Source organism: Callithrix jacchus, chromosome 7 (assembly GCF_049354715.1).
Source record: "Callithrix jacchus isolate 240 chromosome 7, calJac240_pri, whole genome shotgun sequence".
Classification (NCBI taxonomy): domain Eukaryota; kingdom Metazoa; phylum Chordata; class Mammalia; order Primates; family Cebidae; genus Callithrix; species Callithrix jacchus.
Window position 1 is genome coordinate 28130835 of NC_133508.1, and position 18193 is coordinate 28149027.

At 40.2% G+C, this 18193-nt stretch overlaps 1 protein-coding gene across 10 annotated transcripts in view; it reads right to left on the reverse strand.

The window, feature by feature from the left end:
• The window catches only part of ODAD2 (outer dynein arm docking complex subunit 2), a 163632-nt gene that overhangs the window by 1159 nt on the left and 144280 nt on the right, over positions 1–18193 (reverse strand). The window lies entirely within an intron of this gene.

Genomic DNA, 18193 nt, shown 5'->3' on the forward strand with positions numbered 1-18193 from the left:
TCCATTAAAATGCCATTTATTCCTCATCAGGCTCTCAGTAGCAGTTTACTCAAATGTCTGCTACACATATTTTTCCTTTTTTAACAGATATTTGGCTTAATGCTTTCTGTCCTTCTTTAGATTGTAAGTGCTTAAAGAAACTTACTGAATCTAATGCATAGAAGACAAATAAATGAATTAGAACATTAAAAATCTACCAATTATGATTCTAATTAATAGTCCTGGTAAAAGATTTTTTAAAAGTCAATTTGAATCACGTATTTTTCTGCACAGTAGCATTTGAATGCAAGTGTGATAACGCTAGAAAATGAGGATGATTTGATAAGCAAATAAATCTTATAAAGAAAAATATCATGAAATGTCGTCCGTATGCCAAGCTTAGGGTGTGGCTTTTACTCTGTAGGTAATAAAAAGAAGTTATTTAAGCACTTTAATCAGGGGAGTGACATAGTCATATTTGTATTTTAGAAAGGTAATTTTTACAGCAAATTATAAAGTATGGACTGTAGAGAAAAGAGGTGGAAGGGTACTGTATTATTTCATGTAGAGGTGACAGGAAAGAATAAAAGATAAGGATCATGAGGAAGGAACAAATTCAAGGGATATTTTGGAATGAAATAACTATTCAATAAATGGTCCCAGAACAACTGCTTATCCAATAGAATAAAATAAAAATGGTAATCTCACATCATACATAAGTATCAATTCCAGATAAATATCAATTCCAATCCTACATTAATGATGCTGTAGGACTCTCTTCTTGGTTCGGCTGAAGACAGGGTCCTTGTCCCAGGGCCATGAAAAATTAGGCTCACAGACAATTTGAAGGGGGAGAAAAGTGGAATTTATTGGGCAAAACAGGGGGAAAAATGGAAACAGGGACCCTCTGCAAAGCCAGAGTCCCTGCTGGTGTGCTTCCTGCTTTGCAGATTGAATCCCAGTTATCACCCAGAAAAAGGAGGGGCTGGGCTCTCCCTGCTGCAAACAGCAGGAGCTTCTGTGGCTCTACTCCAGTGAGCATTCCTCCCAGTGCTCAGCCCATTTGAAGTTTCTCTGGGGACCCCTTCCCACCTGCCTGTCTCAATGAGATTAGATAAGAAAGGGATAATGCAAAACATTGAGAAGGTTGTATATAAGAATATCTTGTTGTTCAAATTGGGGTAGTGAGGAATGTCTGCCCTCTCAGTTCCTTCACCTCCCATTGTCACTGATCTTCACACTTCAGCCCTCCACCTTCAGGGTCATACTGGGTCCTAATTTTTCATTGCTTTTATTTTTATTTATTTATTTATTCATTTGTTTGTTTGTTTATTTATTTATTTTGAGATGGAGTCTTGCTCTGTCACCAGGCTGGAGTGCAGTGGCACAATCTCGGCTCACTGCAAAGTCTGCCTCCTGGGTTCAAGTGATTCTTCCGCCTCAGCTGCCTGAGTAGCTGGGACCACAGGCGTGTGCCACCACACCCGGCTAATTTTTGCATTTTTAGTAAGGATGGGGTTTCACCATGTTGGCCAGGATGGTCTTGATCTCTTGACCTCGTGATCCGCCCAGCTTAGCCTCCCAAAGTGCTGGGATTACAGGTGTGAGCCACCGTGCCTGGCCTTTTCATCACTTTTAAGTCTGACCTCCAAACTCTGCGACCACAATGTCTCCTCCCATAATTTGGCAATGCAGCCATCTTACCTATTTGTTCTCATCACAATCTCTTGTTCATGGGCTTATATACTTTTTCTTTAACCATCTTCTGTATTCACTTCCTCCAACCAGCTTCGATGGCACAGTCCATCTTTTGAATCATTCTCATAACCAGTTTCTTAAACCTCCTTATGACATCCATCCAGGAAAGCCGTAAGTGTCCATAAATCCAACTCTGTTCTTCCCTGTGCCTTCACCAATAACTGAGCCCATGGAAGGCTATATGCCAACAACAAGGCAAATCAGTCCATTATCAGTTCAACCTCAACTGGATTCTCATTCACTGCCCAGCAATCAAAATTTGTGTCTCTCTCATTAGGTTACTTTCCCTTTTCAATGCCTCTTTTAAATCTTCCTTCTTCTTCAATCTCCCATTCTTCCTTTTAGCCCCCATTTCCAAAAGATGACCAGTAAGGTCTCCTTCATAAACGCAGTAGAAGCCATTAGATAGAAACTACTCTTCCTAAAACTATGCCAGCATCTGAGCAGATCTTTTTATCCTACCTTCCAGTTATAATGGCTCTCTCCTATCCAAGGCCCACAATCCACTTGTATTCTTCATCCATTCTTCTTTTTTTTTTTTTTTTGAGACAGAGTTTCACTGTTGTTACCCACGCTGGAGTGCAATGGCACGATCTCGGCTCACCGCAACCTCTGCCTTTTGAGTTCAGGCAATTCCCCTGCCTCAGCCTCCCGAGTAGCTGGGACTACAGGCATGCATCACTATGCCCAGCTAATTTTTGTATTTTTAGTAGAGACGGGTTTCACCTTGTTAACCAGGACGGTCTCGATCTCTTGACCTCGTGATCCACCCGCCTCGGCCTCCCAAAGTGCTGGGATTATAGGCATCAGCCACCGCGCCCGGCCCATCCATTCTTATACTTAGGACATTTTACTACCAAATACTCCCTGTCTTTCTTCCACTTCAGCTTTCACCTCTTCCTTTCTAATGATTCCATTATTTAAACACATGTCTTACACATTAAAAATAAAACAAAAAGACACCACTTTGACCTCATTTTCTTTCCTTTCTAGCCAAATTTCTTTAGGGTTGTTGTCTGGAATTCCTATCTCCAGTCTTAAATTTCATCCCACTCACTCCAGGCTGCTTTCTGCCTTCAGGTCTCCTCTGAAATGACTCTCTCAGAGGATGTCGGTAACTTCCTTCCATGTGGCTAGTGGTAGTGGACACTTAGGAGTTCTCATCCTATCTGACCCCTTAAAACAGCATTTGATATAATTGGCCGCTTCCTCCTTCTCTGCCATTGGCTTCTTCTACCGTACTCCCCTGCTTTTCCTCCTATCCATTCATTCTCATCTTCTCAATCTGAATCGATGGCTCTTTCTGTTTCTTCCAAACAAAAATTGTTAGAGTTGATCAGCACAAATTCCTCTTCTGTTTTCATTCTGTTCTCCTTCCCTAGACGACATCTTTCACTACCTGAATTCAAATGGCATTCATCTGGAACCAGCAATTAAATTTCTATCTTCACCCCAGAACCTTCTTTGGAATGGAAAACTTCGTATCCAACACTTCTTAACCTTCTTCACTTGGAAGTCTCATAGCCACCTCAAGCTTAACAGATTCCAAACGAAATTTTTTATTTTTTCTATATAAACATGAATCTCTTTCCAAGTATTTTTCTGTAGCAATAATAGATGTTATCACTTAGTTGTTCGAGACGGAAATCTCCCTGCCTCACACTCACTCCCACCCTCATCTCCCCTGTGCTGCAGCCAACTGATTATCATATTCTTGTGATTCATCTGCCTAGACATCTTTCAAAGTCATTCACTTCTCTTTATTGCCATTGTCATTCATCCCAGCAAAGCCTACAACAGCTTCCCACTGTCCTTGCACCCTGTCTTGTCCCTGTCTGATTAACTCTTCATACTGTATCTAGAGTAATTGCCTACACTGGGAAATTCACTAATAAGAGGCAATGTTTTTGAGAAACAGGAGGGAACAAGACATGATCCATCTTCTGAGATTCAAGAGAAAGATTCTGTTCTGCAGGAGGGAAACAGGGACATTTGGAGGGACTCATGCCTTGAGAGTTTTGTATTATTATTTTTCTCCAGCATCGTTCAATATCCCCGGAATAAGACAGAGAAATAGTTTACAGGAGTGTGATTCATTTGAACAGCCATATGGTCTGTGCTGGGCTGGAAGGCAAGTAAAAACAGGAGGCTACTGACTGCTGGGAGAATTAGGAAGCGAGGCCTCAACAATGCAGGAAAACAGTTTTGTGGGATCAAAGCATAGGAAAAGAGTGAAAATAAGGCATTCCAGTCTGCAAATGAGATATCTGGAGATTTTACAGATAAAGTTGCTTTGAGTATTGACAAGATCCAGGGCATGGCCATGGAAATGTAGGTCAGTATAAGATTGTTACACAGTTTTTTGCTTTTGTTTTGAGAGTCTCACTCTTTCACCCAGGTTGGGGTGAAGTGGCGCGATTTTGGCTCAGTGCCACTTCTGCCCCTGGGTTCAAGCGATTCTTCTGCCTCAGCCTCCCAAGCAGCTGGGATTACAGGCATGCAGCATGCCCAGCTAAGTTTTGTATTTTTAGTAGAGACCGAGTTTTGCCATGTTGGCCAGACTGGTCTGGAACTCCTGACCTCAGGTGATCCACCCGCCTCCGCCTCTCAAAGTGCTTGGATTATAGGCTTGAGCCACCATGCCCGGCCTGTTACACAGTTTTATACATACACACAGGTGGCTGCGTGCACCCATACACACATAAATATTCTCGTTCTCTCTCTCTCTGTAGGAAAGGGAAAATGGAAAAATAATGGGCAGGAAGAATAGAGTAGCCACTCTCTTTGGTTATCCTAACACACAGCTTAGATATCTTTGTATAGCTATTCACACTTAAATCCCTTTCCTAGCTTGCAACTTTTAACTCATGATCTATGGTTCAGAATTTTTATTAACCTCTTTTTTATACCTCAATTTACTATATAGTCAAATTTATTTTTAAAATTTTGTATCTATTTAGAGGGTACAAGTTAGATTTATACTCTTCCTCCCATTTCCCATCTTTTGGAGTCTCCAATGTCTATTATTCCATGTGTACCCATTTTTTAGCTCCCACTAATAAGTGAGAACATGCGGTTTTGACTTTCTGTTTCTGAGTGATTTCACTTAGGATAATGGCCTCCGGTTCAATTTATGTTGCTGCCAAAGACATGATTCATTCTTTTTTATGACTGAGTAGGCATTCCATGGCAAATATATATCACATTTAAAAAATCCAATCTTCTGTGGATGGGCACTTAGGTCGATTCCATATCTTTGTTATTGTGAATAGAGCTGCAATACACATACAAGTGCGGGTGTCTTTTTGACAAAGTAATTTCTTTCCCTCTAGGTATATATCCAGTACTGGGATTGCCGGTTCAAATGGCTGTTAAAGACATTCTTTAAGGCAGATATAACTTTATAAAATCTAGGCGATTTCTTCTACATACATACTTCACACCATTCAGACCCCATTTTTCACACTCACACAGCTCTTACTGAGCTCCTTGTTGCCCATATCCACCGTGGTCACCTTTGTTATCCTGGAGTGTGATGTGCCAACTGTAAGCCTGCAGATTTCACTCCTCCACCTCACCACTAAATCACTGAACGTGAGTGCTGCCAGCCCGGATCCCAACGGATCCTGATATTCATATGTCTCTGTGCCCAATGGGCCTGTTTTTTTCCTCACTTCTGCTTTCTGATCTTTAAATTATTTCTTATATCAAAGCAAAACGTTCCAATGAATTTCTTGGTAAATTATATAATCAAGGGATTGACCTGATCCCTCAATTACATAATGGTACAACCCCTTGATTATAGGATTTAAAAAAGTTATTCATTTCCCTTTACATGACTTATTTTCTCACTCCTTTTCCCGAGTAGATCGTTCATAAGGGTTCCTGAGTCCCTGTATTGACTTCACTGTTATATAAAATATAGTACAAAAACACTCCCAGCAGTCAATCACTTTAATAGACAACAATGACTACTTTATGAATTTTGTCATTACAACAAGCTCATCACAATGAATAACGCCACTTACCTGTAGGTGCTTCTGGGTCCCAGATTAGAGGACCTAATGCTACACTAAAAGCTTGATTTCCACAGCGAATGAAATTTAGAAAAAAAAGCCAGTCTACTATTGCCCTATATTTGTTGTTTAGGTAATGGGAGGAGAATAGATTGCTAGCTATAGCAATTCCATCTCCCTCCCACAGCCACCCGCCTTGCTTCCACTCCAGTCCCTGGCCTCCCCTCTCACATTTCTTGTCATCGTGGCTGTTTAAATCCGGAAAGAAGTGAAATAGAGTCCCAGCTGCGAACCCCAGCTACCTGAGAAGGAATCTAGATGCCTTATGGTGTTTGCTCCTTCCCAGAAAAATCAGTACCAAACTGTAGTCAAAGGTATGGGTTTTGAGGTCACAGCATCTTGGATCTGTACCCTGACTCTCCAGTTACTGGATACATTACTGAAACTCTTAACCCAACCTTCTCATATGCGTAAAGAGATCACCTACCTCTGAGTGTCATTGCAAAGATGAATTAAACATATAACTTTGATAGATGTTTAAACACCTGTATTCACAGCCTCTTCTTGTCTTTATGTCCTTTGGTCTTTCCCCTTCCTATGTCGTCTGATTTCCCCAGCCTTCTGTAAACCCAAGTCTGCAGTGTGTGAGGGAAGCATGGAGGAGCACCAGTGGGTGAAATTTACACTGGCAAGGGCAGAGGACTCCTTATGGGACAGAAAAGAGCAACAGAAGGAGAAGGAATGAAAAGGGAGAAAGAGAGAACTTCTATCCTGTTTTGACGAGTTTAAGGGGCTTGAAGCAGAAACGTGACTTTAGAAGCAACTCTGAGGTGAGAGAAATATACTGCGTATAAGAAAGATTACGGACTTAAAGTTTAATAGTAAATGATTGTACTGTATCTTCAAGAGAAAGTGAAACTAGGATTCAAATTACTTTTAGGCCAGGTGCCACCTATAATCCCAGTGCACTGGAAGGCCAAGGCGGGAAGATGGCTTGAGGCCAGAAAGAAGTTCAAGACCATCTTGGGCAACATAGCGAGACCCTGCCTCTATCCAAAAAATAAAACAAAATAAAAAAATTAACCAGGCATGGGTGTAGCCACGTCCACCCGTAGTCCAAGTAGCTGGGTGGGTCTGAAAGGCTGAGGCAGGAGGATTGCTTGAGCCTAGGTCTTTAAATCTTCAGTGAGCTAAGATTGTAACACTGCAATCTAGCCTGAGTGATATGAGACCTCGTCTCTTAAAAAATATATTTTCCGTTGCTGTTGGGTTTCTAGGCTTTCGTTTCTCTGACTGCATTTTCAGGTCACGACTGGACCATGAGGCCTGGCTTCATATGGGTCATACATTTGAATCACATAGTTCAGTGTCCAATACAAAGCAAAGGCTCCATGAATGCTACTCATACTCATGGTGATTATTTTGCCAGTTCAGAAGTCTGGTTCTGGCGTTTATTTCCTGGAGGGTTGGCCTGGTGGATCTGGAAGAAAGGAGGAATTTTGGCCCTGAGGTCAGTCTAGCTTCTGTCAGCACCTGCTCCAGGCCCTGCCTTGTCACTGATTGACCTCCATGGATACCGATGGCCCAGGCTCCATGTGGCACTGGCTGCTGCCGCTCTGTACAGCTCCCTTGGAAAGTAAACCCTTGATCTGATGTCTGTCAAAATCTAGCCTGCGTTTTGCCCATCCTCCTTTACACCTGGTCATTGTTCTGCAGTCTCTGCTTGGGCTTTCCAAGAGTCGGTTATATTTATTCCACTCTTGATCCAGTTACATAATTTCACATTGCATAAACCAATGGACTGTGAGTGTCAAGTGTCTGAGTCATAATGTTTGGCATACAGAAAGCTGCTGTGTGGTGGCTATTCTCAGAGCCAACCAGATAAGGATCGCTGGAGAGAGCATCTCCTGTGTGTTCACAAGACTTAATTAGAAGAAAACATTTAATCTAAGCAGGTACCCTTTTTGACTCTATAAATAATTTTTTTTTATTTGAGTAACTTCTAGTCCTGAGTGTACCAAGAGGACTACTCTTTGCTGGGGAATTTATTTTGCCTTAAGTTTCTTACATTAACCACAAGGCTTCATGCTATATCCCATATGCTGGTTGGTGGAATTTTAGCTTAACAATTAAACCAATGAAGCCCAGCAGCCGACTATTTTTTTTTTTGAGATGGAGTTTTGCTCTTGTTGCCCAGGCTGGAGTGCAGTGGTGTGATCTCAGCTCACTGCAACCTCTGCTTCCCAGGTTCAAGCCATTCGCCTGTCTCAACCTCCCAAGTAGCCGGAATTATAGGTGTGTGCTATGACACCCGGCTAATTTTGTATTTTTAGTAGAGATGGGCTGTTGCCATGTTGGTCAGGTAGGTCTCAAACGCCTGACCTCAAGTGATCCGCCTGCCTCGGCCTCCCAAAGTGCTAGGATTATAGGCATGAGCCACTGTGCCCGGCCAGTAGCCCACTATTTTAAAGAATTATAGGGCCAGGTGCGATGGCTCAGGCCTGTAATTCCAGCACTTTGGGAGGTGGAGGAAGGCAGATTACTTGAGGTCAGGAGTTCAAGACCAGTCTGGGCAAAATGATGGAATCCCCATCTCTACAAAAAATACAAGAATTAGCCAGCTGTAGTGGCACACACCTGTACTCCCAGCTACTCAGGAGATTGAGACAGGAGAATTGCTTGAACCCCAGGAGGCAGAGGTTGCAATGAACCAAGAAGGTACCACTGTACTCCAGCCTGGGCAACAGAGTAAGACTCCATCTTGAAAAAAAAAAGAAAAGAAAGAAAGAAAAGAAAAGAATTACAGGATGGGCAAGACTGAATTAAAAAAAAAAAATAAAGAGAGGAAAAGTGTGGCTTAGAATGGTATATGAGAGTTGCTTCCTTAAATTTACCTTGAATGACTCATTAATGCCAAGCCCACAGATTACCTAACATTTGCATAACATGAAATTATTTCATTAGCTACCAAACTTACTATGTGCCAGGCACTATGATTTATTCTCTACTGCTGAATTTAGCCCTCTGTATTTTACTTAGTTAAGTACAGTCTCAATCAAGGGTATAATTGGAAGTCTACAATTTTCTGTGTGCGCAGGGCCTGAATGGCTTAATATTTGAGAAGTACCCCCATGACCCTCTTTGAGTTTTGTTGCTAGCTCGCTGTATTGTATGTCCCGAGTTTTACTTTATTGTTAGTGAATGTTACTCTTTGCTTTGTTATACACCCAGAGGCTATGCATCTAATGCTATTTTACAAATTGAATAAGGTTATGCTACTGTCCCAAACCACCATCTGAAAAATATGTAGCATATATGTGTCTTGGTTTTGAATTGGGCTCAGGAATATGTTTCTATTTTCCTAAGAGCCTCACAAACAAACTAAGGCACTAATTTCTTTAAACTAAGGCACTAGTTTCTTTAAAACTAATAGAAATACTCACTCGCAAAACAGAAACCCAGTACAAAATCTTGAATCTGATGTACCGCTGACAGAAATGAAAGTGCAGTGCGTGTTTTCAAATCGCTAACACATGGAGCAAGGTGGGGGTGCTTTCTTATCTTTTGGTCATAATTACATAAAAGGAATTGTTTTCTTAGGAATGTGAGATACAAATTTGGTACAAATGAGTATGAAATTGGTATACTTTTTTGGCATCTATTTTTTGATCTATAGACTTTCTTTCCAACAATACAGAAATTTTTAATATTCTAAGGGGTTTACCTTTTCGAAGTCCTTGTTCCTTTCAAATGTTTCTCTTTTTAATCCTCCACCTACCCTAAAACACACCCGAGGACTTTAAATTTATTGGGAGTTTCATATATACACGGAAGGAAAACTAGTCCCCATGCTTTTGAAAACTTAATTGCACAGAGCACTTTAAAATATCTTTTAAACAAATAACTTTTTACAACATTGGAGCAAACGAGAAAGTGGGGACAGGCATAAGGAGTGGTTTGTAGATTGGGTTAACACCAATGCTTCCTCTGGTGTAAGGGCTTTGATCTTAAGGTTCATGCCCTTGGCATGCAGCTGCACAGTTCACATCTTCTGGAAGGTGTGGCAAAGGTAGCATGGGAATCGGGTCTGCATTCAATTTTTACATTTCCCTTGAACAGTTTATGATTTTATGTAGGATTTCAGTTGTATGAAAAATATGTAGCAATTTGAGTGATAACAGATTTTCTTGTGGTTTGACTTGACATTGTTTGGGTGAACATAGCCTGGAAATAGGAGTTTTCATTAGAGCCGGATGAGCTCTGGAATACCAGCCTGCATACCAGGCTGAGGGGTTTTCCCAAAAGATCTTAAGTGCCCAGAACTGATTTGAACTGCGAGCCCTTCTGACATTCTCCTGTTTACAAGGCATTGTGGTGATGTCCTAGCACTCATGCACCACTCCATAACAAGAAATGCTTGTGTCTACCTATGGAACGGCTTCCCAACTATTCAGGTTGGCTGGAGTTCTGCTGCTAGTCCAACGGAGACTCCACCGCAGTTTCTTGCACTTCCAGACTCTGAGCCTTGGTAATTCATTTCATATGACAGCTCACCAGAGGCAGAGGCCTCAAAGCACAGTTAACATTTGCTGATTGGGGCAAAACCTTTGGTTCTGTTGGTCGGTGAAGGGGGTCAAGGGTCTTGCCTTTATTGGTGTCTGTCCTCCTTGAGGTGATAGGTGTGCATGTGATCTGAGGTCCATGTCTGCAAAACTTGGATCTGCTTGTTTGATCCAGTGCTACGTGCAGACATTCATAAGTGTATCCTCTGGGTTTTCTTCCATGTTTCTTCATGAAATTTCTACCAGAGAGCTATTGTGCCCAGACAGACAGACAGGAGATTCACACATTGGGTCTATAGTATTGGGAACAGAAATGGGATAAATAAGAGAGAGAGCCCTATTGACTTTCTTCCAAAAATGCTAGAAATGGAGAATGACTTGATGACTCTCTGGGTCAGGAGATTGTGGGATATTGCTCAGTACCCTAAGACAGAGGAAAAGGAAGTGACAAGTTTCTGCCTGCCCACGGAGGAAGCTGATGGTGTCATTTGGAACGGCTTCAAGTTGCTCTTGAATTTTTATTCCTATTAAATACAAAGAACATCTGTGCACACAGGGGCTTCTTACATAAGAATGCTAAAGAAATAATAGGATAAGCCTGGATTAAAAACACCTATGTGGACAAGGTTGTTTAGAATTGCATTTTGCTATTGGTTAGATCAAAGTGTATATGACAATTTTCTGGGCAAAATATGTTCTCATAGATTATGCAGTAAAGTGGCTATGAGTTCAGACAGTCTGAATTTGAGTCCTGACTTTACACCCTCCTAACTATATGCAACCTCAGGTAACTCTCTCTAAACTTTAGTTTTCTTATTAATAAAATTAGGGTTTTTAATGGTACTTTCCTAAGAAGATAGATATGGGATTAAATGGGAAACTTAATGTAAAGTGCTCATGCTATGCGCCTCCAATTATGGCTGTTATTATTATTATTGTTGTTATTTTGAGTTGGAGATTGTTGTTGACCAGAGACATTAATATTTGCTGATAACTCATTTTCTCTGCTACAGTTCCTATTGGATTGATCCAAATAAGCGATTTTAATCTAGCATGTTGAAAATTAATACATTAACAGAAGGTTTGTGGTGTCCTGTTAGATGGTCAAAAGCAAAAGTCAAGGTATTAGAACTAACACATCCCTATGTTTATTAAAAGAGATCAGTAAGTTCTTATTCAAATTACTGTTTTCTCCTGTATCAGTCTCTAGGCTAAGAGAACATCAAATCTTGCTATGGATGGAATGTTTGTCCCCTTCTAAACTCATGCTGAAATTTAATTGCTAATGTAACAGTATTAAGAAGTGGGACCTTTAAGAAGTGAGTAAGTCAGGAGGGCTCTGCTTTTATGAATGGATTAATGCTGTTACAGAGGGATTGGGCTCCCAATAAATGGGTAAGTTTGTCCCCCATCTGCTCTCTGTCTCATGTACTTGCTCCCAGCTACTGTACCTTCTGCCATGGGATGACTCTTGCCAGATGCTGGTGCCATGCTCTTGAACTTCCCAGCCTCCAGAACTGTGATAAATAATTTTTTCCTTATTTATTACCCAGACTGTATTTGGTTATAGTCCCAGAAAATGGACTAAAACTCCACAAGTAAACAAAGACATGAATTAAATTATCTGTAACAGTTCATAGATCTCCTTATCTGGAACAATCCATAGGTTTCCTACAGATTCTAAGAAAATTGGCCTCTTGATATAAACTCTGAATACAGTGTCTGGATTTAACTTGGATTATCTTCCATTGGTGTGAGATTGAAAATCTGTGGGCTGTCTGTATTATATTGTTAGATTCATTTTCTGAGAGGCTATTTGGAAATATATTTCTTGGGGAAAGGTTTTATATATAAAACAGTCAAACAATGGAACAAGCTGGATTTCACCGTGACTTCTCCAGAATTCTAACGTGATCTCCAGGCCATTCAGCTTCCTACTTGACATTTCCACTTGGATATAGAAATGCACCTCAAAAGGGACAGAGCTGAATTCCTGATCCTCCTATTTCAAACCTTATTTCCCACAGCCTCCCCTACTTAGCTAATGCCAACTCATCTCTCTAGTTGGTTGGGCTGAAAATCTTGACTCCTCTCTTTCTCTCATAGCCTTTATCCAAGCCACGAACAAAATTTGTTGACTCTACCTTCAAAATAAACCCAGAATCTGTGGTTATATCTTCTCATTACCTTCACCGGTCTCACCAACTACTATCTCTTGAAATAAATTTAATAATTAGACCAGGTTTTCAATATGCCAAAAGACCTGGAGCTGATTTTCAAGGTGCAGCCTAGATAAAACAAAAATGCTCAGATTCAGAATGTAATAAAACCTTTCTTTCTCTTCAAGGGGAGACAGCAGAGAAGAGAAAAGACAGCTTATCAATCTGGGCAAATGGTAGCCATGAGTCTTTTTAAGAACTGACATGCCTAATACTCAACTCGGAAGTTCCTGGAATTGCTGCAACATGTATTTCCTTTCAGCACTCCAAAACCTTGACTATTTTTGCTTTGCATACAATGACCTTATGAAAATGTTTTGATTTGGTTGTTGTCTTCACGACTAAGCTGTTAATGAGGAGGACAGGTAAAAAGGGTTGAGTTCCAAATCTAAGTCAGCTTCACATAGGATAGGGACAACATGTGTACAGGAGCAAGATGATCCATAACCTGGATCAGGTTATCAGAAGCTGGAGATGCCTGTGGCAATATCTGGAATCCTTCACAATTTAGACTTTGCCCAGGGCATGGAAAGCAAAAGGTGACTTGAGCCAATGTTTCCTACACAGTAAATGAAATAGCAGCCCTTGTTAATACCTGAGCCACTGAATGTATGTTTTTCTAAAATATGAATAAAATCATGATTAAAAATGACACCGCATCCCCACTGGAAACAAACAAGACAAAAACATTTTCATCCAAGCAGTAACCTGTACTCTAACATCAGACCTTGATCTCCTCAACTCCATTGATCTTCACTTCAATTCCACATTAATTAATCAACCATTCTTATGGTCACACCTGGACCTTACTGATACCAGTGACTGTTTCATCTCTGCCTCTCATTGCTGTCTATCATAAAGTCCAGATTCTGGAGGAGGCAGAATGGGATCAAGCACATGAGAGGCACCAATCTACCAGTGCAGTCTCCCTGCTCTGATCTACCAATATGTCACCTGCTTTTCTGTCACCAGGTTTAACTCTCTGTTCTCTATCATTCGTCTCCTATAGTGACATTACAAGTCGAAATCCTGGCTCTGAACCAGGCTTCTGGATCATGTACATCCATTGCAGCAATGGCACACACATTATGATCTCCAATTCCCATTGGCTCTCCATGTTGCCCCGCCATCCACCCAGGTGTCTCTCTCATCAACCTTCTCCACAGTAGCTATTTAAAACCATCTCCACTCTCCTCAAATTACCTAACCCACCACTTCAGTTCCCTCACTCTCAAGCATATGTCTTTGCCTCCTACTTGGTGGGAAAAATAGAAATCACGAAAAGGGAAGTGGCCCAACTGACTGCCACCACGCGCACAGGTTCCTGCTGCAAGTGTACCATCCTTTCCTCCCATCTGCCATGTGGAAGAGCTGTCTCCTCCTGCCCAAGCTCATCTCCTTGCCCTGGTGCTCTGCATCCTCCTGCCTCCCTCTCCACCTCCTCTGGAAGCTGACTGCACCATTAGCCCCCAACGTTCTGGTATCTTCACTGTTTCTTCCACCCTCCTTCCTGTTCTTGCCAGTTAGCATTGAAACATCTCTGCTATCTCAGAACAGAAACATAACAAACAATGGAAAACCACCAAGAACTCCTTTACCTCCTCTGCCAGCTAGCATCCTCACTCCTTCTCAGCTAAACTTTTCCAAGGGTGACCTCCATTTGCTGCCGCTATTTCCTTACTTCTTATTCAAAGTCATCCATATTCGCTTTGCTATGCATCCAGGGGACACTTTTGGTTCTTGTCTTATATTACTTTTCAGTAACACTTGTCCCATTGGTCATGCTCCTGTGCTTAAAATATTCTCTTCTCTTGACTTTGTGAAAATAACAGTTTCCTGAGTGTTTGTATTTTCACCTCTTTAATACTTTAATTGCTTCTTTTTTGGAATCCTCTTTTTTAGCCCATTATGATATGACTCAGGACATCATGGTATGTCTTTCAACTTCCTCATTTTTTGTCTATAAATCCTCCAAAGGAACTGTCCTTCCCTCTCATTATTTCATGAACTACTGCTCTCAAATTTGTGTCTTTAAGGACATATATACATAGCAAGCACACACACACACACACACACACACACACACACACCACACTATATATATATATATACACATACATATATACATATATACATACATATATACATATATATATTCCATATCTCTACATTGTTTTCCAAGATGTTCAAAGTCATTGTGTCCCAAATGAGCTCTCATTTCTCCCCACAAGCAGATTTCTTCTATCTCCTTAAATCCTGTTGTCCAAGCCACACATTTAGACATCATCACTCTGCTCTCTCCCCAGGTGTCACATCCAAAAAAGTCACAAACTCCTGTTGTTTTTACTTCTCAATTATCTCTTGAATCCACCCGTTTCTCCTCCTCTCCAAGGATATCATTTTAGTTGCAACCACCACTCTCTCTCCCTAAACTACTGCCTAACTCATCTTCCAGCCCTGTTCCCATCCATTCTCAAATCAGAGTAACTTCTAAAGGGCCAATGGGACCCACTGATTCTCCAGCTCAAAATATTTTAATGGCTCCCTAATGCCAAATTTTAATTCCCCAAAAGTGTTCACAGGAGTTTTCAGCAGGCTCCAGTTGATATTGTCCTCTTCTGTTCATCTTGAGCTTCTATTATTTTTTCTGTAACTATATATTACTTGTGCTACTTTAAAAGTTCTAGCAAGCATATTGGCCAGAAGGAGATGCAGAGGAGATGAGAAGTCATCAGAGAGGAAGGGGAGGACAAGGAGGTCATGAAATCATAGAAACCAGTGAAGGGCCACACTCGAAGGAAACAGAGATGTCAATATTATACTATGCCTTGGGGTGGTTAAGTTCCTTGAAGGTTGAAAAGAGTCCCTTGGATTAGAACATTTGAAAATCCTGGAGATCTGAATCATCAATTGGGAAATCTCTGAACTTTCTAAGGCAAAAGTCAGAAGACAGTGAGCTGAAGAGCTAGGAGCAGCTGGGACAAGGAGGCACTTCAGAGAATGCTACATCTCTGATACGGCGATTTCCACAGTGGGTGTGATCAATTGATAGGGAGTTAGGAGCTGAGCAAGTAGGCAAAGGAAGATTAAGACGAAATATGTAGAATTGAGAGGGAATAGCCAATGTCAGAACTTCCAGCTTCTGGAGAAGTCAAAATGAGATCACCATTACAGAGGATGGAAGAGGCCAGGAGAAGGAATACTCAAAGGCCAGAGGGCAGAGGTTTAGACTGAAGGTAACTCCGGGTAAGTCTGTATGTATGGAACAGGAAGTTGAGGTATTTAACATCATTTTTTTTAAATATCAAAGGCAAGTTCATGTGAGTCATATCCCTACTTAATGCAGACATAAGGTTATTGTTCATAATTTAACATGGAAGTATTTTAAAAGTAACAAAAGATATGCACCGTTTATTAGAAAGCAATTACCTTAATTACATAAATAAGTTTTCCATGGAATAATTTTGTTTTGGTTTATAGCTTTACTCTAGGAAATGCGAAGAATTTGTATAATCTGATGCAAAACTGTCAAATTAAATCTTATCAAGTAAGAAAAACTCAAAATTCTTTAAAATAAGAAAAATACCAAACTGAGAATTATCTAAATGATATACACATTAAAAATGAATAATTAGTTCCACAGTATTCCTTAACGTTAGAAAAAGAATAAGTTTTTGATGTTATATTTGCCTTTCTATTTATCTGTCTTCCAAAATGGACACATCATTAGAAGAAATTCAAAACCAAAGACAAGGCAATATTTAAAATACATGATGGAATATAGAATTCATCCTCCATGTGGATGAAGATAGAACAGGTAGTATCCAGAAGAGATGAAGCCAAAGAATTCAAAAGGAATAAAAAAGGAACAAAATCCATTTGTTAACCTGTTTTCCCAATTTTATTTTGATTTTGGTTCAGCTTTGAAAAGTAGATTAATATAGAAAAAATAAAGTACAAGGCTGGAAAGAAGAGTACAATTTTTCTTCTTCAATGTCAAAGAAATAGCTTTCCCTGCTCCTACTAAATTGGAACTAAGCTCATAAGGATGAAAATAAATGACTAATTTCTTGGGAAATAACCTAAGGTGAAACATTCATTTGGTCCAATAACTGCTTTTTTCAAACTCCCGTTGACTTAACCTCATTCTCAAGGCCTCCTGGCCTTTCCTTCCATTGTACCCTGTTGATATCGAGTGTACCTTAAGAGTCTGTCTTGTTATTTGCTACCAATTTGAGAATATTTTCCTTGTCTCATATATTTTTTTGGAAGGCTTATGTCAAATGTGGTTATTTCTTTTTTAAAACTTATTTCAAATAGAACTTAAGACTTTAAAAAATGAAACCTAAAAAATACTACAGTAAAATTTCACAAGGCAATGTTTCTACTTACTCTGAAAACGTCCCCTGATAATCTCCTAAACATTTTAATAAGCAACTAGCTATTAATTTTAGTCTTTTTGCTAAAATGACATAAAATGATGCCTTTCAATTTCATCTATAAAAGAGCTTCACATTTCAGTGAAGAAACGGAATTGTAGAAGAGAATGATCCTTCTTCCTCTCTGGCAAAGACTTGTGTTCATTTCCGATCCCATCTGACACGATTTTTGCCAGCTTAGGTTTTCAGAACTTCAGGGCTGGCCCTAAGCAAGGTATTCAGGCAGCGATAAAATTTTTTTTTCTTTAAAGCAGTGGAACCCATTTTTTCCCCCAGACAAAAGTTATTTTTTCTATTAAATCCACATATATGTGAATACATGTGTGTAAGATAAAACGGAACATCTGAACAGAAAGTAGAGCATAGGGTCTTGGAACTTTGCTGTTCCTTCTTGTTCCCCCCTTCTCCAACTCCATGATACTCTAAAAACTGTTCATCTGCATCATAGGAGCATGGCCTAATCCTTGGTCTCCACACCTCCTGGTGTCCTGGATAGTCTTTCTGACCACGTAGCACCTCCCCTTTCTGCTCCCTCCTACCTGGTGATGGTAGCCTCCTCATGTTCCATTCATTCCACACAGATGCTCAGTCTGTACTTACTCTTCTAACAATTGCCTCAAACTACTGCACCATAGTCCCCAGAGCTCTCATTCTCTCAGGGAGCCTCAACTCAATGTTTGGAAGAACACAGTTTAAACACATTCCTACTGAGTTTTAAGTGGCTGATAGATAGCCTCCTTAATCTTCCCAGATTTAAAATGTATATTTACAAATTTTAGAGAAGATAGTTTTTCAGCCAAATCTTTAATTTATGAAATTTCAAATTATGTGGCAATATAATATGTACATTTCAGGCTGCCCAGTGAAATAGTTCTATTTAGGAAGGTCTTTTGGGGTCCCCTAAAACGATACATGCAGAGCATAGTTTTTATGTTGTATTGACTCTTCTTAATATCCTCTCTGGAGCACTGGAGTCGACTGCATCTCTAAGCCTTTTCCGGAACCAACCCAGAGTTCCTAATGGAGATTTAATAAAGTCATTCTTTCGATGGTGATCTTACTTTAATATCAATTTGGATCTGGGGCACTGAAATGGCTTATTTATGCCAATACTTATTTTGTGTTAACATAGCTGTCTTCAGTGCACATCTTATTCATCTGGCAAGATTCTTTAAATAATTTTTTTTCTCTAGTACATCTTTTGGATAAGTTGGGCTGCT